The 25,711-nt window shown below is 49.8% G+C and overlaps 1 long non-coding RNA gene across 1 annotated transcript; it reads right to left on the bottom strand.

Moving 5' to 3' along the window:
- Positions 1-675: 675 nt before the first annotated feature.
- Positions 676-25,222, bottom strand: LOC147090034 (uncharacterized). Its single transcript, XR_015075284.1, has 2 exons — positions 25,075-25,222; positions 676-847 (listed from the first exon to the last, which is right to left on the bottom strand). It is a non-coding gene; the product is annotated as an uncharacterized LOC147090034 (long non-coding RNA).
- Between the last annotated feature and the right edge of the window lie 489 nt (positions 25,223-25,711).

Raw genomic sequence — 25,711 nt, 5'->3', positions numbered from 1 at the left:
ACGAGTTTCTTCCGCCAGGGTACAGGCCTGTTGTGCTGAAATTCCTGATAGATTGCAGCCACCTTTGCCAACAGGTCGGCCAAACCATCTTCACCTGTTCCCTAATGTTGAGTCACAAGTCCTCAAGCAGGAGGCTTTCTGATACTTAGTCCAAAACAACTGCATCCTATCATCATATGAGGGTTTTCATGAGAATTCTGCATCACCACACCTAGGATGGTAACTTGCCAAATTTTGTTTGACAACACTCCTGTGAAGCATCTTGGGACATTCTACTATGTTAAAGGGGCTATATAAATGCAAGTTGTAGTTACTCATTAGTCCCTATCTCCTGACTAACACGCCCTTAAGCAGTTCCGAAAAGTATGTCCCATTCCGTACCATCCCCTTTTTACAGGAGATGGGAAACAAATCTTGATTGTTCCTCATACAAGGATGGGAAATGAATCTTCTCGTGGGCCATGTTTAATTGTTGATCAATTCTTTTTAAATCAGCCCGTTCCCTCGAACCAGTAGTGGAGGGGAAATTGAAAATGTTTCCCTATCCAATGTGTGAGCAGTGGTGGGTGATCGGGTTACTTACGGTTTGGGGCACTCTGCTCCCACTTGATTGCCAACAGACTGATTCAGGACACGGCCTTTTGTGTGATAATAAAACTATACAAGTAAAGAATCTAAAGACATGAACATTTTATTATCTTCAGGTTATACTAGCTCAAGTATTTGAATCAATCTCTCTGTAGGTGATGCTCAGGATCTCCACAATCCCCATAGTTCCAATAAAAGATGAGCGAGAAAGCAGAGACACATACACCTGTAGAATGGGTCCTCCCTGGTATCAATGTTTCTGTGGAAGAAAGATGTTGTAAAGCAACATGTCTCAAGCAGTCAATGCTATTAAATATTCATAAAGTTGTGACAAGCATTGCCATCACAGATTGTAAACAGGTATCAGTACAATGCATTCAACTCAATCCCACCCTGATTCTCACTTCCTCATTACTGTCACTGCTTCCAAAGTTCAAACTGAGCAGAATAAACGGGCAATTTTTGGGTTGGCAGGCTGTAACTAGTGGGGTGCCGCAAGGATCAGTGCTTGGGCCTCAGCTATTTACACTCTATATTAATGACTTAGATGAGGGGACAGAGTGTAATGTCTCCAAGTTTGCTGATGGTACAAAGCTAGGTGGGAAAGTAAGCTTTGAGGAGGACGCAAAGAGGCTGCAAAGGGATATAGACAGGATAAGTGAGTGGGCAAGAACATGGCAGATGGAATAAAATGTGGAGAAGTGTGAAGTTATCCACTTTGGTAGGAAAAATAGAAAACACAGAGTTGTAGGAATGGCTAGATTCCTAACTAAAGGACTGAGATCGAGTCAGTCTATAAAACAAATGATGTTTAATACTATTCAACAGAGTTTAACACGAAAACACAGGAGAACTAAATTACAGGTCTGTACTCTTGGCTGACTCCACGAGGACTGGCTAGGGCAGCTCCCCAGCCTGACGTCATGACGTCATCACGTTTTCCTGCCGCTGGAGGATCATGTGATCAACGTGATGACGTCATCGCGTTTGGTCTCATTCTTAAAGGGGCCGCGCTATGTGCATGCAATAATATGAACAAAGATACACGCTGGTACGTGTGAAGATGGAAGGCCGTGATGCGAAGTTGGGATAGGCGCAAAAGCCTTGCCTGTTTCCCGGTGGTTGCTGAGTTGGTCGGCTGCGGACCACGGCTCAGTTGGAAGCAGCAGGAAATCTCCCGGTACGCGGAGTGGCTGGCTGTACACGAGCTCCACGGCGGACGATTGCAGGTCCTCTTTGGGTGCCGTGCGAAGACCCAACATGACCCACGGAAGCTTATCCACCCATCCGGCGCCTTGGAGGCTGGCCCTCAGCGATGCCTTTAACGATCTGTGGAAACGTTCACACAAACCGTTTGCTTGCGGGTGATAGGCCATGGTGCGGTGAAGCTTGGTGCTGAGACCCTGGGCCACAACGTTCCAGAGCTCGGAAGAGAACTGTGGACCGCGGTCTGAAGAAATGTCCGCTGGAACGCCGAAACTTGCGACCCACGAGGAGAAGAATGCTTCTGGTCATCTAGTAGTACGATCGACCATGGTGAGGATGTGTGTGAACCCCTGCGACGGTGGAAGCGGCCCGATGAGGTCCACATTGACATGGTCGAATCAATGTTCTGGTACTGCGAACGTGGCCAATGGGGCCTTGACGTGACGTTGCACATTAGACTTTTGACAGACGACGCAGGTGTTAGCCCAGTCACGGATATCCTTATGCATTCCCCTCCAGACGAACTTAGCCAAAATTAATTTTTGAGATGTCTTCACGCCAGGATGGGAAAGCCCATGTCTGGCGTCAAAAACTTTGTGACGCCAGGCAACTGGAACGATCGAGCGGGGCTCTCCCATGGAGACATCGCAGAGTAACGAGGTGCCTGCTACGTGGAATTGCACATCGGCCGGTTGGAGGCTAGAGGTGTCGGTGCGATACGCCTGTGTTTCAGGGTCGGATGCCTGATCGGTGGCCATGAGGGCATAATCGATGCCCAGTTGGACCGCCCGTACGGTCGCGCGAGAAAGGCAATCAGCTACCAAGTTGTCCTTGCCAGCTACGTGTTGGATGTCTATCGTGAATTCTGAAATGAAAATTAGCTGTCGTTGCTGTCGAGCTGACCACGGTTCGGTATAAGATCCACAAAATTGAACATTGTTCAATGGGTCTAATGGCAGAAGATGCCTTGTTTTAAAGACTGTTTTAAAAGAAGCCCAGGAAAAAGGGGCATATAAAATGGCCGCCAGACCCTGTGACTAGCTTTTGGACACTTTAAAATGGTACCTGCAGTCCCCAGACAGCCTTTGTGGATTCAACCCACAGTAAGTTCTGGAAGCCGTTTCTGAGACACGAACCCCATACATATAGATTGGATGCAGATCCAGTCAGATTGGCCTGTAGATAAAGGCCATCTAAATGTTTACCCAGACAAAGGGAAACAGTTTTATATTCATAAGGGGAGCATCAAAGACCCATTAAAGACATCAAGAAAACATTCAAAACAATGCAGGGTCATTCCAGACCAGAGATGGCCATCACCGGCCATCCCGAAAGCAGTTTAAATATAATAACTACCCCGTTGTGAGACAAGCCCGCCAAAAGTTAAACAAAGACCAACCTTGATTTGGTGGGAGATAAAGGCTTCTCTTGAGAAGTATATTTGGGGAACCCGGGGTGGCTATCGAAACGCTCGTCATCCTCCTTCACAGATCACCAGCTCGGAAGGATTGAAGAAGAAAATGAGGCAGCCATCAAGAAGGTGATTTGAGTCTGCGTCCTGCCCCGGGGTAACCATCGGGAGATCGTCGACAAACCCCGGGCCATTGATGAGACAAAAGGGCAGCAGCCCTACAGAGGAAACCCATATGAAAATGGTAACCAGCTAGAGACCCCTCTAAACCGTGGTCTCCGTCCCCGCCGACATCCAGGCCTGCCAGTGTCCAGCCTGCCCGTGACCTTCACCTTGAGAGAGAGAGAAGTGTAGCGCAGCTCGCCGTGGCTCCACTGACAATGCGGAAACAGGACGCCTGAGGGGATCAAAATGCAGACTTGTTTCAAAACTCTATACTTTTCCAACTGGATTGGTGAGCATGTTTCTGGCCCTTCATAATCGGATCTAGATAGGTTTAAGGGTGTAATGAAATCTGTTTGTCTTGATCCTGTATTCGTTTTGCACTCATGTATATTACCCTCCCCCACTGTGTATAGTTTCACTTCCTCTTTCCTGACTAACCTGGGAGGTTCCAGGTCTTGGCTCTTGGCTACGTCCCTGACTTCTCTTACATAAAGATCCCAGGATCTGTATGACTCATTCCTGTGGACCAGTCGGCGTGTTGAGATGTTAGATCTGATCTTAGTGATTAAAAGCCAACTTGTTTAAGTCTATAACTTCTAGTTTTGTGGTTATTGAAGGCCCATCAAAGGGGGTGGGCATTTTGGGTATAATTAACATGAGTTGTTGTCCCTCGATGTTCCGTATGTTTCCCCATTTCATGATGAGGTTTGTAAAGTATAATATGCCTGTATCTGTTTTAGTTAGTACTGTATTTTGATTTGTTTTTCCCTCCCATGTACCCTCTTGTTTGCTTGCATTTGATTTGTTTTTCCTTATGCAATAAAATTTCATTTCGTTTCATTAAACTTGGTCTATAAGAGTATTCTCTGCATTGTAGTTCCTGCATCTAAGTCCAGTGTCTAGAACCTAAGGGGTGAGTGGGTCGAACCACTCAAGGTTTTACTGTGCAAGAGGGAGAGAGAAACCTCTGCGATCCAAAGAGGAGAACCCCTTACAGAAAATGGCGACCGCGGCAGGACACTGGCAGCAGGATTGCAATGTATTAGACCCAGGATTGAATGGTCAAAATGCAATGGATGAGAGGATAGCGGATTAGTCTTTGGTAAGGTAAATCTCACTAAACAGTGGATTTCCGATCTCTTACTGGATGGGCGTCCGGTAGACGCAGCCATCAGGTGGACAGAGAGCAAAGAGCATAAGAAGTCAGTGGAAAAGGCAGTGTGGCTGATGTGTTACAAGAAACAAGTCCAGATTTTGGACAGAGTCGTTGCAGCACAGGCAGCCAAAATCACTGCCCAGGCAGCAGAAATTGACGAAAAGGCCATGGGTGGGGAAAAACTCATCACAGCGCTTCACGCGCTGAATCAGGAACGCCAAGTGGTAGCCAGCCAACATCAGGCTAGAATAGAGTACCTGGAGTGCCAGGTTACTGAGGCAAAGATCAATGAAGCGAGAATACGGGAGAAAAACGCCCGCCTCGCACAACAGCTAAGTGCGCAGGAGGAGAGAGTAGTGGAGGTTAAGGCAGCTTACAAGCTGTCCCTTGAGCATGGGTTTGAGAGCGCAGACCATGGCCCCTGCCAAAAGACCATAGAGGACCTAAGAACGGCCCTGGTTAAGGCAAAAGGCATGGTATGTCTCGTAAGCCCAAAAGCAAGTCACATTGAATTTTTGCAGGAATCCAAACATCCGATTCCTTGCGAAGTAGTTGCAGCACCAGCCACTGAACCCTCAGCCCCGCCGAGTTATAGTGAGGCTCGGCCCGAAAAGGGGGTGGTGGAAGAAAGGGTAGCCGAGGTGGTACAGGAGGAGGAACAGCCCCTGGTAGCGCAGCCGGAGCCGGCACCAATGTGTCCTACTCAGCACCAGAGGTTCGGTCCTAACGCCGACGATGGCATGGACGGACCCCACCTGAACCAGCTCGTGGTGCCCTACGGTGCCCAACAACTAAGATCCATGGTGAGCCACCTCCCAAGACTCACAGTAAAGGGAGATCCCTCAGTTCATTTCAGGGAGATAGAGGAGACAGCTGCCATCGATGATTGTGATGATCAAGAACGGGCGAAGGTGCTGCTCTTCTCCCCGGATAGCACAATCCTTCAGTGCCTCTCAGCAGGGAGTAAGAGGGGGCGAAAAGGGTATGTGGATCTCAGGGGTGAGGTCTTGGAAGTTATGGGAGTGGACGACGGTAATCCGTTCCAATGGGTGGAAGGGACTGTGCAGCTAACTGGAGAACCCCCACGGGTTTTTGCAGAAAGGCTGTGACCAGTGTGTCGACGCAGTTGTCCGGGTGTGCCTGAATGGGTTGCACTGAGCGCCGAACAGCGGGTTCATTGGCTCCGTTGCTTGGTTGCCAACAGCTTGCCACAGATACGGGCCCTAGCCAGGTCTTGGTTTGACCCCCAAGGTCCCGGTGTCACGGAGGAAATGGTGCTCCGCCAGCTCACCATAGCTTACAAGAATTGTAGAGGTCAGGAGGTACCTCCCTCTAAGGGAAAGGTGCATGAGGCAAAACCCGCAGCCCCAAGTAAGAAGGAGTGGCGTCAGGAGGGGAATCGCCCTGCCCAAGCCAAGCTCAATTGCTACGGGTGTGGGAAGGATGGACATTGGCGCAAGGACTGTAAAAATCCGTGGAAGGATAATAAGGGAAAATCTCCCACAGCCCAAGCCCAAGCCCAGACCGCAGCCCAAGCCCAAGCCCAGACCGCCGCCCCAGCACCAGCCCAAACACAAGCCACAGCTTCTGTCCCAGCAAAGGGAGCCGGTGCGGCTATGGATCCCGCTGCGATAGAATCAATTTTAGAGACAATGCGGTCTCTTATGATCTCGCAGGGGAAGATAGCAGCCACCACCGGTCCCGTTGTTCCTGCAGCCCCGACCGCTGTGCCCAAATGACTAGAGCCAGCGCAGCCCATCTACCTGTGCGCGCTGCGATATGATGTATGGAGGCGACCCCTCATGGAGATGGAGGTGGAGGAGGTAAAAGGGACCTATTTGTTGGATACGGGGGCATCGTGCACCCTGATCCACGCAGCTAACCCCACCGCCTCGCCTCTGTCCACCGGGGTTCCATACCTTCTGTCGGGCTTCACGGGTGAAGAACAGGCTGGCGCACATTCCATTCCCCTCTCCATTCATTTACGACCACTCCGCACCACGTGGAAGTGTACACTAATGAAGTGGGAGGTGGGGGGTGGAACGGGAGTCCTTGGGTCTGATTTCTTGGTAGCACACAGGATCCTCGTGGACCTGAGAAATCACTGTCTCTGGGGAGCGGGTACGGGTGTGAAAGGGATAGAGGGTGCCAAGGTGAACCCAACGAAAGCACGGGTCGGCCGGCGGGAAGTAAAATTCTTGGGTCTGACCCCCCGCGCTGGCGAGAGAGACATAGACCAGGATAGACAGGAATCGGTGCAAGATCCACCGGTCCCCGCCACTCGCGCAGTGAAGGTACCCCGACGCAATAAATGGTTTCACATAAAGCGGTGCAAACTGTTTAAGCTGGGTGCAAAAGAACCAGCAACTGAAGCCAGGTCTGAGGGTAAAGAGCCTCAGCCTGAGGCGTGCAACAAGTCACAGACCACACAGGCTGGAACCGCAGCCTGCTTGGAGGGAGAAGCTGTCCCGCCCACCTGGGAGGTTTCCCCGCTGGCCTCGGACTCGGACAAGGAGGAGCCCGAAGACCAAGGCCCTCCTCCTGATCCGAACGCCATCAGGGGGGGAGCCCGAACAGCTAGGCCCCGCCCTTGACACGATTCTGGAGGAGGTGGAGTCAGAGGACGGAGATCCCGCCCTCGACTCAAGCTTAGGGGAGGTAGAAATTGGGGGCGGAGATCCTCCGCCTGTAGGGACAGGTGAGGAGGAGTCGTCTGCCACAGACGCAAATCCCAAAGGGGCGGAGCCTGAGGGAAGGGAGCCGTAGCCGGCAGCCGTGGAGGTGCCACGGGCTGTGAGGGCTAAAGTCCCAACCGAAGGTCTGCTCGCTAAGGGAGCCACGCCCAAAGTACCTCTTCGCAGGTCGGCTCGAGTGCCTCAGCCGGTAAAGCTTTGGCCCGATTCCCCCGATTTCAGTAAACGCCAACTTGGGAAATCCCTGGCAAAACGCAGTCCCCAATTGACAGCAAAAGGCTGCGGGGGACCCAAGCTACAGGTCAGTGCAGCCCCGCCACAAGGAGTGGCGAGCTGCAGTCCAAACAGGGATTAGGCAAGCCGCCTGGGGAAGGGCGACGCTGTACATAAGTTAAGTTTAAGTTTAATTAAGTTTAAGGTGTGTAAATATTAAAGTGATTAGTGTTATAAGTAGTAGTTTTGGAATCTGCCCAGCATGTGTGTTGTTTGGGATCGAGGTCGAAAGACCCGATCATGCCTTCACCTTGGCCAGAATCTCTCGGGAGCCTGGCTGTATCGTTTAATTTGTTACAGGAATCAAAGAGATAATGAGAGGAATTCTTGTCGTGTTCGCAGTGATCAGGTGTAGCGGGGCCTATCGGGGCCGCACCAAGGACTCCACGATTTACGGGTGTTCTGGAGACACAGCCCCCATCGCGACCGATGGGTCGGGCGCGCAGGGCGTTGAGGAGGCAGCCACCTATTTCCACGAAGGGAGGTGGCCAGGATGGCTGGGGTCGAACTCTACGGAATACTCCAGCCAGTTCGGTTTTAAGTACAGAGAGACTTCTCTAATGTGTCCCCGGGTGAGGATCATCGCACCCAGTGTCAGCATTACCGTCGGGAAAAGGATTTGTTTGCAATGCACGGGACATGTTCCTTTGGACTGATGGTGGTGGCTCAGGAAGTTGAGCAAAACCATGAAGAACTCCACGGTCGAGTGGGAGAGACTGTAAGAATTCGCAATAATTTACAGTTCTGAAGATCAATTTTTTTGATTAAAGAATCCCTGGGCGTTGTGCTTTTAAATTTCCAGGGATAAAAGTGGCTGTCACCACATGGCCGAAGACAAAGGACAATGCTTTGTTTACAAAGCAATTGAATGCTATTAGCATTTGTTTGTATATCGAGTGGATACATCTAAACTGCAGAAGAGACTTTTGTACCTTGAATGGGAAACGTTTAACATTTGAATGGGTTTTAAATCACCCAGCACTGGACAATAGAGCTGTTGTATCTCCCTTTTGTTTCAGCCCAGGGAGCTCCGGAAGACACATTAACCCAGTCTAACCACTCTGAGTTAGCCAATCACAGCTTTCTCTTGTGTATTGGACCCTTTGGGTGGGGAATTTTGCACACAGCCCTTGCGAGGCAGAATGGCAGGGGCCTCACCAGGTATAAAGATAGCTCCTGAGAAGCTATCGCTCTCTCTTACTTCGCTGGACCACAGGTGAGCAGGGTGTTCTGACTCCTCAACAAGGCAACCTAGCAGGAGTTTGGGGCGGTGATTTAAGGGAATTGCTAAGATTGTTTAAATAACATTGTAGCCATTGTATCCCTCGTTTTCGCCGTCTGCAACCCCCCTGTTATATAGTTTTAATGTAATTACTGTGTTCGTGTGGTATAGTTTATTCTTTGGATTGTAGTTTATTTAGGTAATAAAACTTGATTTTTTTCTCTCATCCAAACTACGTGTCTGTTTTAATATCAATAATTATAAAGCCCTGCAGTCAGAACTGGAAGGTGGGGTAGCGATTCGAAACCGCTGTTTTAAAATTGGTTTTATTGGAATTGGTCTGATGTGCAGGCAAAGGCTGCAAGACCAGGAAAATTACTTTAAACCAGTTTAAAGAAGCCCCAACCCTTACAATGGCGACCGCGGGCAGGACTGCAGGCCGTTTTTGATATGATAAGTGGTCTGGATCTAGAGAAAGCATCAGTTATTGTCTTTCTTGCTTTCAGTCTGTGGGCAGCCCTGCGGAAGGTAGTGGCAGTGTGTAAGCTGACCTATCGGGGTATAGGTGGCTGGGCTAGGAAGGGTGAGATGGGAGAGCAGGAGGAGGTTATAGAGCGCCTGGTGCAGGAAGTCACTGAGGCCAGAGATAGTGAGATGAGACTGCGGGAAGAGAATGTCCGCCTCATCTCAGAAGTAAAAGAGCAGGAGGAAAGGTTTGAGGAAGCAGATCATGGCCCCTGTAGGGCAGAGATAGAAAGCCTTAACATGGCTTTAAAGGCATCAAAGGGAATGATTTGCATGATCAGCCCGAAGGCAGGTCAGCCGGATTTTACTGGCAGCCCAAGTAGAACCATCCCACAGGCAGCACCCAGAACAGTGCTGGGTTGGGAATTAGAGACCCCAAGACCGCAGCCCACAGCTCCGAGTTCTGAGGAGCCCTGGCAGCGAGGAGGGGTGGACAATGGGGTGGTAGGAGATCACCAGCAGGTCCCGCTAGGCAGGCGGGGACCAGGACCAGTGTACCCCCTCCAACAAAGGAGGTACGGTCCGCCCGTGAGGAGTGAACCTGAGATTAGGAATCCTCAGCCCACAGCAAGTTCGAGTTCACAGGCAAGCACTGTGGCTTGTGTGGGGGGAGGAGCAATTCATGTTCAGAGTAAGCTGTTTAAGCCAGGGAACAGGAAAGGAGAGTTCTGGGACCCCTGTAGAGCAGGCCCAGTAGCAGAAATCCAGGACAAGGGAGGCACACAGGGGATAGTTTTGGCCCCAGACGAAAGGCAGGTCCAAAATTCCCCATTTAAAGCCACCTGGGTGAGGGAACATGAGTTTGCTGTCCATGCAAGTTCAGGTTCACAGCCTACAAAAACAGGAACTGTGACTTGTTTCCAGGGAAAAGCAGACAAACCCAGAGAGAGACTTGCACCGGCAGGCTGCCAGGTACATTATACAATGCGGGCTATTTGGACATGGGGGAGAAGGTTCCCAGCCAGCTGGGGCTGTGACCCAAGCTCAGGGTCCGCCAGCCAAAGTTTCCCCCATAGAGACACCCCTCAGAAGGTCTCAGCGGGTGCCCCAGCCTAAGAAAGCATGGTCACCCACTTTACAGTGGAGTAGGGCGGCCTCCCGAACCAGGGAGAAGCCAAAGAACAGACGCCCCCACTCAACAGCCATAAGCTGCGAGGGACCAGAGACAGGAAGCAGTCCAGCTTCACTGCAGCCAGCAGCAATCTGTGACAGTGCCAGAGATTAGACTGGCCGTCTGGAGACGGGCGGCATTTATATTATAGCTATGTGAGTGTATATAGCATGCTTTTAAGGTGTATTTTAAGTTTTGTTGATTTAACTAGTTTTAAGTTAAAGTGCAAAGAGTTTAAGTTTACATGTGTGCCAAATGTTTGTATTTTTGGTCCGAGGTCGAGGGACCCGGCCATGTCTCCACCTAAGGCAGCAGGTCAGTGAGACCTGGCTCCATGTCACTTTTAAGTTTTTGCAGATGGGAAAATGAAGCAGCCATGTTCGCCCAGCCCGAGCTGGGCATTGAATGAAATTATGGAGACAGAATGTTGGGGATCACCTCGCCACCGGACGAATCCAGGCGACCCCGCAGCGATCTTCAGGAAAAACCGGACAGTGTCCGGAGGAATTTGCCTACTCCTCCTACGGGGAGGAGATGGCCCCCAACCCAGCACTATCCTGACCGAAGTTCAAGTGCGGGAGACCGCGCTGTTGAGGAGTCACGATGGGGAAGCGCGGGCGCCTTGTGATAGGGACGCGTTCCCGGGGGTGGGTGGTGATGGCCCGGGAATGATTGCATAGAGGAGGGGGAGACCCAAGAGTCGTGTGGGTGCGGTCGGGGGAGGGAGGAACTCACCCGGGGGCCCACGGGCAAAGAGGATAAGTGTGGCTGGGAAGGATGAGTGGGTGGCCGGATCAGTGTGGGGCCAGGGAGAGCCACCACACAGGCACCCATCATTTTCTGCAGCCAGTCGAGGGAAGACAGGAGGGGGAGGGACTGGGAGTCATGAGATCCCATACTCCCCGGTCTCGGTCTGTGCCAAGGTAATTTTTAAACGTGAGGGGTACCCCGCCTCCACAAAGGGACAAGGGAGCGGTTCGGGGTTGGCGGAGCAGGCTGGTCGGTAAATCCATTCTGCCTGTTTTAAAGTTTATGATGATCAAAGGGGGGTTGGAAGGTACATTTACTGCCCGGGTGGGAGGAGCAATACCCACTCGAATTTCGCGACCCATCATCGGCACGTGATGGTCAGGGTTTTATTTAAGCATGTTGTTTCAAATGTTTAATGATTTTTTTGTATTTTGTGTTGCAGCCCCAAGTTCAGCAGAGGCGTCGGATCCTCTCCGTGCTTGGGACCAGTTAGTGACAACTCCAAGTTGAGCAGAGGCGTAGGACCCTCTCCGTGCTTGGGATCATTTTGAGTACATTGTGTAACTAAGATTGCAACATTTTGTAATAAGTTATGATGTAAAAGGTGATTGTAAATTTGGTTTATCTTGTATAATTTTACAAGCGTGTAGGGGTATGAGACCCCTTATTGAAAACTGAAGTATCTGTAAGATGCCTACCGTACCATGGTTTTTTTTTCTTGAATTTAAGGGGAATAGACGAGACGGGGATCAGTGGCAGATAGCTATTAGGTAAATACAGGGGATGGTTGTTTGTGAGGGGTCAGAAATTATTGCTCGTTTCTTCAAGAGGATACTACAAGCAAGCTGGAAGTATCCAAGGGCGGACTGTAAGAATTCGCAATAATTTACAGTTCTGAAGATCAATTTTTTTGATTAAAGAATCCCTGGGCGTTGTGCTTTTAAATTTCCAGGGATAAAAATGGCTGTCACCACATGGCCGAAGACAAAGGACAATGCTTTGTTTACAAAGCAATTGAATGCTATTAGCATTTGTTTGTATATCGAGTGGATACATCTAAACTGCAGAAGAGACTTTTGTACCTTGAATGGGAAACATTTAACATTTGAATGGGTTTTAAATCACCCAGCACTGGACAATAGAGCTGTTGCATTCTTTTGTTTCAGCCCAGGGAGCTCCAGAAGACACATTAACCCAGTCCAACCACTCTGAGTTAGCCAATCACAGCTTTCTCTTGTGTATTGGACCCTTTGGGCGGGGAATTTTGCACACAGCCCTTGCAAGGCAGAACGGCAGGGGCCTCACCAGGTATAAAGATAGCTCCTGAGAAGCTATCTCTCTCTCTTACTTCACTGGACCACAGGTGAGCAGGGTGTTCTGACTCCTCAACAAGGTAACCTAGCAGGAGTTTGGGGGATGGTAATTTAAGTGGATATTGCTAAGGTTGTTTAACCAACATTGTAGTCACTTACCCCTCGTTTTTGCCGTCTGCCTTACCCCATTTTAAGCAATTTTACTGTAATTACTGTGTGCGTGTGGGATAGTTTGATATTTTGATTGTAGTTTATTTAGGTAATAAAACTTGATTTTTTTCTCTCATCCAAACCACTTGTTCCGTTTTAATATCATTAATTATAAGTTCCTCCACTCAGAACTAAAGGAGGGCTAGTGATTCGTAACCGCTGTAATAAAATTGGTTTTATTGGAATTGGTCCTGCAAGACCAGGAAACTTACTTTAAACCAGTTTAAAGAAGCCCCCAAACCCTTACAAGACTGGGTAACAATACCCATCGGACTATTACGGGGACTCATGGGGGGTTGAGTGTCTGTTGGGACAAATGGTGGGAACCAGATGAGGGGATCTACATCTGTATGTGGGGTTCAGAACGCGCCTGCCCCACAGGCGTCTCCATCTTTTTCCAAAGACAGTGGCAAGATGCTGGAAAAGGGATGAGGTGGGACGTCAGCACATGGGCGTGCGGAGTCCCATACTCTCAGATCCCAGTGAATGCCACCGAGCTCATCACCCGACCCCGCAAGCCCCTGCCCACGATTCCGGTAGCCAAAGCCTGCAAGGAAGGGTGCCCCACCACCACCAAGGGACCCGGGAATGGATTGGTATTAGTACCCACAGGTCAGGTGCTGTACCAAGGGGTGCACTACGTGGTGGCTTCGGTGATTTTAAACCTCACCGAGGTGCGATTGCCAGAGTGGTGCCCCAAGGAAACAGAGCAATTGTACCAGGTCCTGCTAACAAACATGTTCAGACAGTTTTATGAATTCGACTTTGCCGATGTCAACAGAGCCGAATTGTACACCACACCACATGAGGTCTTGGACAGGATAGGGAGACAAAGAAGGGGTACAGTAAATGATATTTTTACAGCTTTTAACACAGGGACTTCCATCATCAACACTCTGGATGACGTAGAGCTGCAGACCCAGATTAATGGTTTAAAAACAGTTACGAAAGATACTGACGGATGAGAATAAGGTAGTGGGTTCTGAGTTACATGAGGACCAGGCCATGACACTACACTTAAAAGAAATTATAGCGGAGCTGGAGAAACACGCAAAAACAGTAAATGCACTCATCAGGGAGGATCGGAATGCGTCTGATCAGGCTGCACAGAACGAAGCTTGCATGCTGTACGTGGCGTGGTTACTGGGTGAGGGCCGCAGTAATCTGGAGGATTTAAAACAAGGTTTGGTCCCCTCCTGGATCAGCAACAAGCACCTCGCAGCCCTCCACCCTTTTGAGAACGCATTAAGTCCGTGCCAGCTCAGACTAGCTTCAGAGGCCTACCCAGTCCCAGTGGACTGTGGGCAGTCTAATCACACCATTATGGGTATAGTGGTAAGAATGCCGGTGATGGGTAAGACAGCTAAACCCTCCCCGGTATACAGGGTGGAGAACATTGGAGTCATTCAAGGGGGTGCACACATTCGCTACACAGTGGTCCCACCGTACGTCATTCGATGGGAGCATGCAATGACGGGTACCGACCTCTCGGGGTGCCGGAGCCGGGGAGCACACATCATCCTGTGTCCGCAGCACTTGAATGCCCATTCAAAACCACAGTGCGGGTTCAGAACTGCTGGCACGAAGCCTATAAATTGCACAAGGCCATGTGCCCCCGCAAGTGGCATGTATAGGAGGTGGGACATACTGTGTCACCACTGCAGCGCCCCACTACCAACATGGACAGCACGGCTGGTGTCCGGTGAGTGACAGCAGCTTCTGTTTCAAGCCCAGGGCAGAAGTTCAAGTGGCCCAAGAGCGAATAGCCCCCATTCCTGAACCTTCCACTGTTCACCTCACTGTGAAAACCTCACTGTGAAAGAGAATTTCACCGATCTGCAACGATTCATTGCACATTTTGGATATATCATTCCCCCTCTCCCTGAACACCTCACCAAGATATTAAAAGCCGTTGCCGTTTCACAGAAACATTTCTACACACTGGAGCAGAAGACTTTAGAGATAGGGGCAAACATATTAGATAGAGTAACCCCACCGTGGTGGGACCTGTTCACTAATATAGAAGTCCCTTCTTGGATTAGGATAGCCTCTCACATTCTTGTAGTGTGTCAGGTTTTTATTGTGATTTATTTACTGTTTGTACACTGTAAAAAGGTCAGACATTCGCAGAAGTATGAGAACAGGGGAGAATGGAGGGAGCATTATGTGCGGGTAGAAGAAGAGACACCCGTTTAGATTCTGCTGCTTTGTATAAAGTTAACGTTTCCCTCCCTCCTCTATGTTTATGTTTGTTCATGTGTAATTTTTTGTATGTACTTTATTTTTATTATTGAAGTTTATTAAGCGAGTTGTTGTTAATAAAAGATAATGGCCTAGAAATTGGGTATAGCCCCGCTTGGGGCGTTAGAATTGGCGCAGCGCAAAGTTTATAGCCAGACGCAACTTATCGCCACCTGGCGCAATATTGGGTTGCATCGCCCCTAAAGGTGATTGAGGCGCGAATTCAGGCGTTACACGGGACTTCTGAGGTGCTAAACTTCCGCCGCAACCCAATATTGGAGCGGACAGGCGCAGCGCAGGTGCTCTCAATTACCGATGACCACGAGACTTCCAGGCGCCGGCCAGCTCTTAAAGGGGTGGGTCAGTCAGCTTCAGCATCCACACTCTGCGCCTTGCAGGCCTCAGAATCGGCGCAGGCCCTTCTCTGGTGCTAAAAACTTGGACCAGATGGAGAAGGTGAGACAGAGAGCAGAGCGCTTCACCAATGAGGCTCTGGAGCAATTGGTGGCCGCAGTGGAGCGCCGGCGAGATGTTCTCTACCCAGACAATGGCAGGAGGCCAAATCATAAGGACTACCGACGAGCTTGGAGGGATGTATGCCAGAGGGTCAACTCCAGCAGCATGGTGACCAGGAGCCCTGTCCAATGCAGAAAGAAATTCAACGACCTCACTCGGGTCGTGAGGGTGGGTGTTGTTTCTGCAAACTTCTGCATCCCTTCATTTGCACCTGACTTTATGGCTGCAGGGTGGCCTGTGCTCCATTGGCCATCTGCCAGCAAGCACCCATGGCCCTTTCTGGGCACACACATGCACATTTGACTCAAGGCGTCATGTAAGGGCTCTTGCACCATGGGGGGCATGAGATGATCACTCAGGGCATCAGGTAACATAACTTCCCCTCCTTTCCCCTGCAGTCCAAGCTGGCGAGGATTGGCAAAGAGGATTCGCACCGGTGGAGGACCTCCACAAGTGGTCACTCTCACGGATCTCGAGGAGAGAGTCCACCAGATTCTTGGAGGACGTCTGAGTGGTCCTGTAACCACTGCAGCTGCCGACCCCATTGTCGACAGCGATGGTAAGGTTCTCACCTTTTACAACTGTCTCCTTCCACTTGTTCCCCCCGCCAGCATGCTTTCTCACTGTGGACCCATGTCATAGCCTTGCCACAATCTGGCATCCCTTGCTGCCAAGCTGTCCTTTTGCTAAAGCCACTCTTCCACCTCCCTGCTTTCAGATGCTGCATCACCAGCTCGGGAGCCAGGCCCTCAAGCTGCCAGTGCCAGTGCCTCCAAAGGCTCAATCAGAAAAGTACTGTCCAACAGAGGTCAGCAACTCTCTCCAGCAATGATCAGAATGGCCAGCCCAAATGGCTGCAGCTTTTATACTAGTGCTGTCCCCGTTAAATAGCGCCCCCCGAGTCCGAGAAGGGCCTGGGAACGCTCCATCCAACTGTCACTAATAGCGCCAGGCGGAAAGGTTGCGGGCGCCACCGAATATCCGGTCCGAGGTGCCAAAAAGGCATTGCATACTGTAATGATGTCATGATCTGCCTGCGCCCGCGGGTGCACGCAAAGAGTTAGCGCCAGCGCTAAAAGGATACTCAATATGGGAGGTGGCGCTATATTCATTGCGCCCACCTGAAAATTGGGTAATGCCCCAATTCTCGGGCTCTTTAGGCGCTAATCGCTGGTGCTACCAACCGAATTTCTAGGCCAATGTGTATGAACCAGGTGGTGTAGGGGTATTAGGCCCCCCTCCACGCCTGGAAGTAAGTGTGTCAGATTTTAAATCCAATGTATTGCCATCTATAGATGCTTAATGTACACTGTAGGTTTTCTGAAACAGGAAATGCATGTGTCGTGGGGTCATAGATAGGTAAATACAAGGGATGGTTTAATTATGGAGAGTCAGAAAATTTTGCTCACCCAGAATTATGATACTTCAAGCAAGTTATAGTATCATCAGGGGGGACTGTAAGATCCGCAAAATTGAACATTGTTCAATGGGTCTAATGGCAGAAGAGGCCTTGTTTTAAAGACTGTTTTAAAAGAAGCCCAGGAAAAAGGGGCATATAAAATGGCCGCCAGACCCCGTGACTAGCTTTTGGACACTTTAAAATGGTTCCTGCAGTCCCCAGACAGCCTTTGTGGATTCAACCCACAGTAAGTTCTGGAAGCCGTTTCTGAGAAAATGAAACCAGACACAAACCCCATACATATAGATTGGATGCAGATCCAGTCAGATCGGCCTGTAGATAAAGGCCATCTAAATGTTTACCCAGACAAAGGGAAACAGTTTTATATTCATAAGGGGAGCATCAAAGACCCATTAAAGACACCAAGAGGACATTAAAAACAATACAAGGTTATCCCAGACCAGAGATGGCCACCACCGGCCATCCCGCAAGCAGTTTAAATATAATAACTACCCCGTTGTGAGACAAGCCCGCCAAAAGTTAAACAAAGACCAACCTTGATTTGGTGGGAGATAAAGGCTTCTCTTGAGAAGTATATTTGGGGAACCTGGGGTAGCTATCGAAACGCTCCTCATCCTCCTTCACAGATCACCAGCTCGGAAGGATTGAAGAAGAAGAAAATGAGGCAACCATCAAGAAGGTGATTCGAGTCTGCGTCCTGCCCCGGGGTAACCATCGGGAGATTGTCGACAAACCCCGGGCCGTTGACGAGACAAAAGGGCAGCAGCCCTACAGAGGAAACCTATATGAAAATGGTAACCAGCTAGAGACCCTTCTAAACCGTGGTCTCCGTCCCCGCCGACGTCCAGGCCCACCAGTGTCCAGCCTGCCCGTGACCTTCACCTTGAGAGAGAGAGAGAGAGAGAGAGAGAGATGTGGCGCAGCTCGCTGTGACTCCACTGACCACGCGGAAACAGGACGCCTGAGGGGATCAAAATGCAGACATGTTTCAAAACTCTATACTTTTCCAATTGGATTGGTGAGCATGTTTCTGGCCCTTCATAATCGGATCTGGATAGGTTTAAGGGGGTGGGCATTTTGGGTAAAAGTAACATGAGTTGTTGTCCCTCGATGTTCCGTGTGTTTCCCCATTTCATGATGAGGTTTGTAAAGTATAATATGCCTGTATCTATTTTAGTCAGTACTGTATTTTGATTTGTTTTTCCCTCCCATGTACCCTCTTGTTTGCTTGCATTTGATTTGTTTTTCCTTATGCAATAAAATTTCATTCCATTTCATTAAACTTGGTCTATAAGAGTATTCTCTGCATTGTAGTTCCTGCATCTAAGTCCAGTGTCTAGAACCTAAGGGGTGAGTGGGTCGAACCACTCAAGGTTTTACTGTGCAAGAGGGAGAGAGAAACCACTGCGATCCAAAGAGGAGAACCCCTTACACAGCGGTCTTGGCCATGGCAAAGGTCCATGGTTTGTGATCTACAAACGCAGGTTTGTGATCTACAAACGCAGTGAAGGGACGTTCTTCTAACAAAAAACGGAAATGGCGGATAGCCAGGAACAGCGCCAGCAACTCCCGGTTGAAAGTGCTGTATTTGCGTTCGTTGCGCCGGAGTTGGCGGCTGAAAAATGCCAGTGGTTGCCACGTCCAGTTGACCCACTGTTCCTGCATAGTGCCTATGGCATAGTCAGAAGCGTCGGTGGTAATGGCGATGGTGGCACCTGGCAGAGGGTGCGCCAACATAGTTGCATTGGCTAGAGCGGTTTTTGTGTTGTCGAACGCGTTGTCCATTTCGACCGTCCAGGCTATTGTATCCTTTCCGGCCTTGCCTTTGAGGGCCTCGTAGAGGGGCTGCATGAGTCGTGCTGCCTTCGGTACAAAGCGGTGGTAGAAATTCACCATGCCCAGGAATTGTTGAAGAGCCTTGGTGGACTGCGGCCTTGGGAATGCCGTAATTGCTTCGACCTTTGACTGCAACGGAATTGCGCCCTCTGAAGTAATGCGGTGGCCCAAGAAGTCAATCTGTTGTAGGCCGAACTGACACTTGGCCGGGTTGATTATGAGGCCATGTTGGCTGAGGCGCCGAAAGAGGGTGCGGAGATGGCAGACGTGTTCCTCTTTGGTAGAGCTGGCTATCAGGATGTCGTCAAGGTAGACAAATAAAAAGGGAAGATCCCGCAGGACCGAGTCCATTAGTCGTTGAAAAGCCTGTGCGGCGTTCTTGAGCCCAAATGGCATCGGTAGAAACTCGAACAGTCCAAAGGGAGTGATGACAGCCATTTTCTGGATGTCCTGCGGGTGTACAGGAACTTAGTGGTAGCCACGGACGAGGTCGACCTTGGAGAAGATTGAGTTTCCCGCCAAATGGGTGGAGAAATCCTGTATATGCGGGATCGGGTACCGATCGGGAGTAGTGGCGTCATTAAGGCGTCGGTAGTCCCCGCATGGCCGCCATCCACCGCTGGGCTTCGGGACGATGTGGAGAGGCGAGGACCAGGGACTATTCGACCGGCGAATAATCCCCAGCCGTTCCATCGTGGTAAACTCTGCCTTCACAGCCACGAGCTTGCCGGGTTCCAGGCGCCGAGCTCGCGCGTAAACTGGAGAGCCAGTCGTAGTAATGTGGTGTTCGACACCATGCATAGTGGCCGAGGAGGAGAAAGTGGGCTTGGTCAGCTCTGGGAATTCACCTAATAGGTGAGTGAACTCGTCCGGCGAGGACAACGCGCAGGAGACAGTGTGCGACATTGCGGAACTGCGGAAGCAAGGGATGGAGTGGAAGGTGGCTGCGTTGACCAATCGACGATTTCTTACGTCCACCAAGAAGCTGTTGGCGCATAAGAAATCCGCGCCGAGGATGGCTTGCGAAACCTTGGCTGTAATAAATTCCCACTGAAACTGTTGCCCGCCGAAGCACACCTGTGTTAAGTATGTGTATTGTATTGAACAATTAACACAAAGACTTAAACGTATAACTCAAACAGGTCTTTACTGGTTGGAGGTAGGGACTATACATAGGTCTTTACTTCATGCCCACAGGCGGGAACTGAGGGGGATCAGTACCCACAGTACTATTTATACCCCTATGGCCAGGAGTGGTACTGCGTATCACTACGCCCAACAAGTAGTGCAGTCCTGTCCATAGGTTCAAAGTAGCACACATGTTACATACACAACATTCCTCCCTTCCTAGCTTTACAGTCATCTCCCCATTTAACATAACGTAATAACATATATACATATATAACTTCAGGTTTACATAACAGAATAACATAGATACATAGATAACTTCATGTCAAAACAGATCACAGATTCAGTCTCTGCGGAAAACAGTTCACAGATTCAATCTCTGTGGTGTAGTCGGTTCACGTTGCTGGAGTGACTCATTCAATAGTCCTTCCATGGATTTAACAGTTTGAACTTCCGAACTGAATTGGCTCCGTTCGGAGGGACCACGTGTGTGATCTGGTAGAGGTGATAATGGTTCAGATGGGTCATCTTCTGTTTTTACTTTTCCTTTTCTGCTTCTTGGAGACTCTCTGGGCTCCATTGTCAGCTGCCACAGCTGCCAGCTGCATGCGCAGTTCCTCCTTCTCTTCCTCCTGTTTCCGTCGTAGAGCCAGCTTCTCCCGATGTTCCGTAGACTTTTGGTGCTCCTCCATGATTTCTGCACTTTGGGAGTCGAAGTTACAAGCTGGGCAGGACAGGACATCGTAATATTCGGTGTCGTCCTGAGCTAGACCAGTGAGAGGGTCGTCTATTTCCTCCATACCCAGCTGGACGTTAGCCAGCTCTTGTTCCAAATCCAGACATCTTTCCTGAAGAGACTTCTTCATGTGTACCTCTGCATCCAGCTTTTTCTGGGCTTTCAGCAAGTCGTTTACTAGTGACCTCATTTGTGATTTTAATACTTCAACTTCCTTTGGAGATTGATTGATCGGACTATGCAATCCCTCTACCGGAGCAGCTGTTTCAGCGATCTGTTGTTCTACGTTGACGTGAGTCAGCGTACTTTTGGCATCCAAGGGCTGCTCTGTTGCAGTCATCTCAGTCTGTGTTGCCACCTCAGCTCTTTCAATAACCTTTGAGAGCTCCGAACCCCTTTCGTTTGAATATTGAAGTTCGTGTTCAAGTTTTTCCCATTTCAGAGTCCTGTCCTTCAGCATATGCAGGAGTTGGCTGACCGTTAACTCCTCTGACATCAGACGTTTTGTGTGCTCCTGCTCCATTTTCTCCATCAGCTGCTTCTGTTGTCTTTCCAGATTCTCCAACTCTATATCAAAGAACTCTTTCGTTGCATTCAACTCTTGCTCAAAACGGCGAAGCATTTGTTCTAATTGCTGTTGTAGTTTGAAATGGAGTTGAGTTCGAGCCCGGTGTCCCTCAGAAATGGGCACATCAGTAGACTTGCCAGACTCAGAATCCACAGTTAAACTATGTTGTTGTTGCTCAGTGGAATTCTGTGCTGAAACTTTGTCTTTTGCACCTGAGTTGGGCTTACCATCATCCGTTCCAGAGTCTGGGCCGACTATCTTCACCGAGTTCTCACTCGTTATTGTTTGTAGGAAATGCCAGTCCATATTCATTTTCCTAATCCACTCCCGTCCTAGTAGTGGAGGACCTCCTTCAGATATCACATATAAGTCCATTATTTGACTGTCTTCGCCCTTGTGGACCACTGCAACCTCTATTTTCCCGATGGGGTACACTCTTTGCCCCGTGTATGTTTTCAATATAATCCCCGTATCCTGTAGGGGAATATGTTGGAATAACTTTCCGTAATCTTTCTTATTTATGACCGTCAATGCCGATCCAGTGTCCAATTCCAGTTTTACTTGGACTCCTTCTATCTGAAGAGTGACCCAAATTGTCTGGAGGTCTGCACCCTTACCAGCGTTGAGTACTCTTAAGCTAGCCAGTTCATTACAGCTTAAGCTAGCCAGTTCATTACTGCTAGCGTCTGAATCGGACTCCTGTTCGGTCACCTTGTGTACCTTTGCGTATTTTCCTTGCGGTGACTTCTTGTTGCTGGTCTTCTTCCCTGACCTGCATACTCTAGCTATATGTCCAAGCCTACCACAAGTTCTACATTCTTGGTTTTTAAACCAACACTGGTTCTGATCATGCGTTGTCTTTCCACAACGATAACATTTGCCAGAACTCACACCCAATTTGTGTGCACTGAGCTCCGGTGACCGTAGCTGCATTACTGCCGTGCCTCTCGCTGCGGCTTCGTGTGCTGCTGCCATAGTGACCGCCTTCTCAAGCGTCAGCTCATTCTCCTCGAGCAGTCGCTTTTGTGTATCCTGTTTAAATAAACCACACACAAATTTGTCTCGAAGTGCCTCTGTCAGTCCTGTTCCAAACTGGCAATATTTCGCTAATTTACGCAATTCCAGCAAATAATCAGCATTGCTTTCATGCTGTAGCTGCCTTCTGTCATAAAATTTAAATCGTTCCGCTAGCATCAGCGGCGTGGGGTTTAGATGATCTTTCAGGACAGTAACAATCTCATCGAACGTCTTATCCGCCGGTTCATCTGGTGATAACAGGTGTTTCAATTGCCCGTATGTCTTCGCACCCATTAAATTTAATAATGTTAGTGCTTTATCAGCCTCACGAATTTTATTGGCCTTACAATAATTTTTAACTCGTTCAACATATATGGCCCAATCTTCGATGTCACTATCAAAGTTGCTAATATTCCCGTGTTTAGGCATTGTAGTACTTTATCAGATTTGCAATTTCTCAGATTTTTTTTTTACTGTTATCCAAGATGGCGGCTTCCCGCTCTTGCCGTCGTCCTCCGCCCACAAAATGGCGGTTTTCCCGCTTCTGCCTTCTTCCCCAGCGGTTTTCCCGCAAAAAATGGCGGCTTTCCCGCGCTTCTCGCTCTCCCCGCCCACTTCAATGGCGGTTTTCCCGCGCTTCTCATCGCTGACTTTCAGCCTGACTGTGGCTCTTATCTCCTGTGCGATCGCTGGTGCGCCGCCCGCCCGAAACGGTTCTCAGCCCTTATCACCGGTGCGATCGCTGGCCCGCTAAGCGCCTCCCGCTTGAAGCGGCTCCCGGCCTCTGGCTCACCCGCTCGGCGGCTCTTGCTTGCTCCCTCCCAGGCTCTGGCTTACCCGCTCGCGCCCTCCCGGGCTCTGGCTTACCCACGAGGTTATGGAGGCTTCAGGGTCCTAATGCCTGTCGCTTCCAGTCGCTGGAAGCTGTCAGGATTTCTGCTGCCCTTCAGTTTTCAGTGGGGTGTTGAGGATTGGAACCTCTCTTCAACGTCCTGTCTTTGGACGAAGCCGCTGTGGAATAACTGCCACAGGGTTCGAACCGACTCGTCGCCAGTGTTAAGTATGTGTATTGTATTGAACAATTAACACAAAGACTTAAACGTATAACTCAAACAGGTCTTTACTGGTTGGAGGTAGGGACTATACATAGGTCTTTACTTCATGCCCACAGGCGGGAACTGAGGGGGATCAGTACCCACAGTACTATTTATACCCCTATGGCCAGGAGTGGTACTGCGTATCACTACGCCCAACAAGTAGTGCAGTCCTGTCCACAGGTTCAAAGTAGCACACATATTACATACACAACAACCTGGACCCGCCATTTGCCAAAGGAACGAATGGCCCCGCCATTAGCTGCCACGAGGGAGAGGCCGTGCATCCCAGACTGAATATCGAGGGCTGAGGCAGGAAGGATGCTACACTGCGCCCCGGTGTCGCACAAAATGCGTCGGCCTGAGAGGGAATCTGTAATGTAGAGGAGCTGCCCGGAATTTCCAATCGCCATCGCGGCCGCGGAACGTCCCTCAGACTCGGTCCTCCTTTTCTGGAGTTGCTGCTGGTGTTGATGTCGTTTTTTTTTTAGGCGCGAAACTGCAGGGAGGGCGGCAGCCTCTGGCTTTTGCGCCAAAATGGGCGTGGTAAAAACACAAGCCGGGGGATGGAGGCGTCGGGGCGGCGTTCGTGGGGGAGGGGTGCCTCGTGATGGCGCATTTTTGCTGCGTGACCACATAATCGTATCTGCTTCTGCAGCCAGCGCTGCGCAATCTGTGACTTCCGATCTGGCGAGGGCAGCCTGAACCTTCTCGGGTAGCTGACTCAGGAATAACTCCCGAAAAAGGAAACATTGTGGTTCTGAGCCAAGGAGCGTGAGCATCTGGCTCATTAACTGAGATGGCTTGGAATCGCCAAGCCCGGGCAAAGCGAGTAGCTGGCGGGCACGCTCCGCCTTCATGAGCCCGAAGACCTGTATTAACCGCGCTTTAAGAGTATTATACTTGCTGTCAACCGGGGGGTTTTCGAGCAGGCTGATGATCCATGAGGCCGTGGAGCTGTCGAGTGCGGAGACCACGTAAAGGTAACGGGTCTGATCCGCAACGATGTTTCGGAGATCGGATTGTGCTTCTGCTTGGACGAACCAGGGGGCCGCCTGTTGTTCCCAAAACTGTGGGAGCTTCAAAGCCACAGAGTTCGCTTCCGTGTTTCGTCGCGCTTCGCTTCTTCCGCGAAAATTGTTCACGAAAACTCGGGGTCACCACTGTAGGAATGGCTAGATTCCTAACTAAAGGACTGAGGTCGAGTCAGTCTATCAAACAAACGATGTTTAATACTAATCAACAGAGTTTAAAACAAAAACACAGGAGAACTACATTACAGGTCTGTACTCTTTGCTGGCCCCACGAGGACTGGCTAGGGTGGCCCCCCAGCCTGACGTCATGACGTCATCATGTTTTCCCGCCGCTGGAGGATCACATGATCAATGTGATGATGTCATCGCGTTTGGTCTCATTCTTAAAGGGACCGCGCTATGTACAGGCAATGATATGAACAAAGATACAGATTCATTCTGTAGCTAACAATTTGTTAAAGATAATTATGTACATTAGATCAGAGTCCCCCTGGTGGCTCCGCCACAGCATTTTATTATTTTCAGAAAAACCGTAAAATTATGCTGATGGCCCGTACGGGGATCGTACCCACGACCTTGGCGTTATTAACACCCCGTGCTCAGTGTTCAGACGCTCAGCAGAGTCGGCAGCACGAAGTTAGCAAACTGCCTGCAGTCCTCCGAACGGGCCTGGGTTGCGAGCCCATCCCGATCCCCGCACCCATTCTCGGGGACAGGAATTTCTCGGCCTGTCTCCTATTGATAAACTCACGGTCTGCTGGAGCAAAGAGCTCTCGGCCTTTACTCACTGATCTTCACAAGAGTTGGCTGTGTTTTGTGAATCTCTCACCAGCTCCCCTCGCGGTCAAACACAAAGTTTACCTGCTGTGTTTTCAAGCAGCCAGTAAGTTGATTTGAAAAGGCCATTGTGACAGGTTTGGGCTCTGAGTCCAGTCACAGGTCGGGTTGTGATGCCTTGTGGCTCAAGCGGTCACCTGACCTGCCAGTGGATGACCTCACTGGTGATGATGACATCATAATTAACCCCGTCGTACAGCTGTGAGTTGATGTTTAAATTGATGTAAAATTATTTCCCTGAAAGCCAATCAAATCTAATCGACATAAACTAGTAGATGTTATGAATTTGTGCTCCCAGTGGGAATTCCTGCAGAGTCTGCTGGTGTTCTTCCCCCCAATTCCCCACAGGAAGCTCTGTGCTCAGAGTCTGTACTCATTACATCGCCATTACACGGTATTATTACACGGTCACATCTAAATCTGGACACATTAATAGGGAGACAACCGTGTGAATCGTAGGGTGGGGGAGAGAGAGAGAGAGAGAGAGAGAGAGAGAGAGAGAGAGAGAGAGAGAGAGAGAGAGGGGGGAGTGAGACAGGACATACCCAGGGATAGTGATGGAGGAGTTTGGGGCATTGGCTGAAAGGTAGGATTCTGTGACTATGACTATGTCAGGCTGTTGCTTGACTGGTCTGTGTTACAGCTCTCCCAATTCTGGCAC

The sequence above is a fragment of the Somniosus microcephalus genome, unplaced genomic scaffold (genome assembly GCF_052327205.1).
Source record: "Somniosus microcephalus isolate GS21.2 unplaced genomic scaffold, FLI_Smic_1.0 unresolved_chr4, whole genome shotgun sequence".
Taxonomy (NCBI): Eukaryota; Metazoa; Chordata; class Chondrichthyes; order Squaliformes; family Somniosidae; genus Somniosus; species Somniosus microcephalus.
Note: the sequence above shows the minus strand (reverse complement) of the source record. Positions and strands in the feature narration are given on the sequence as shown.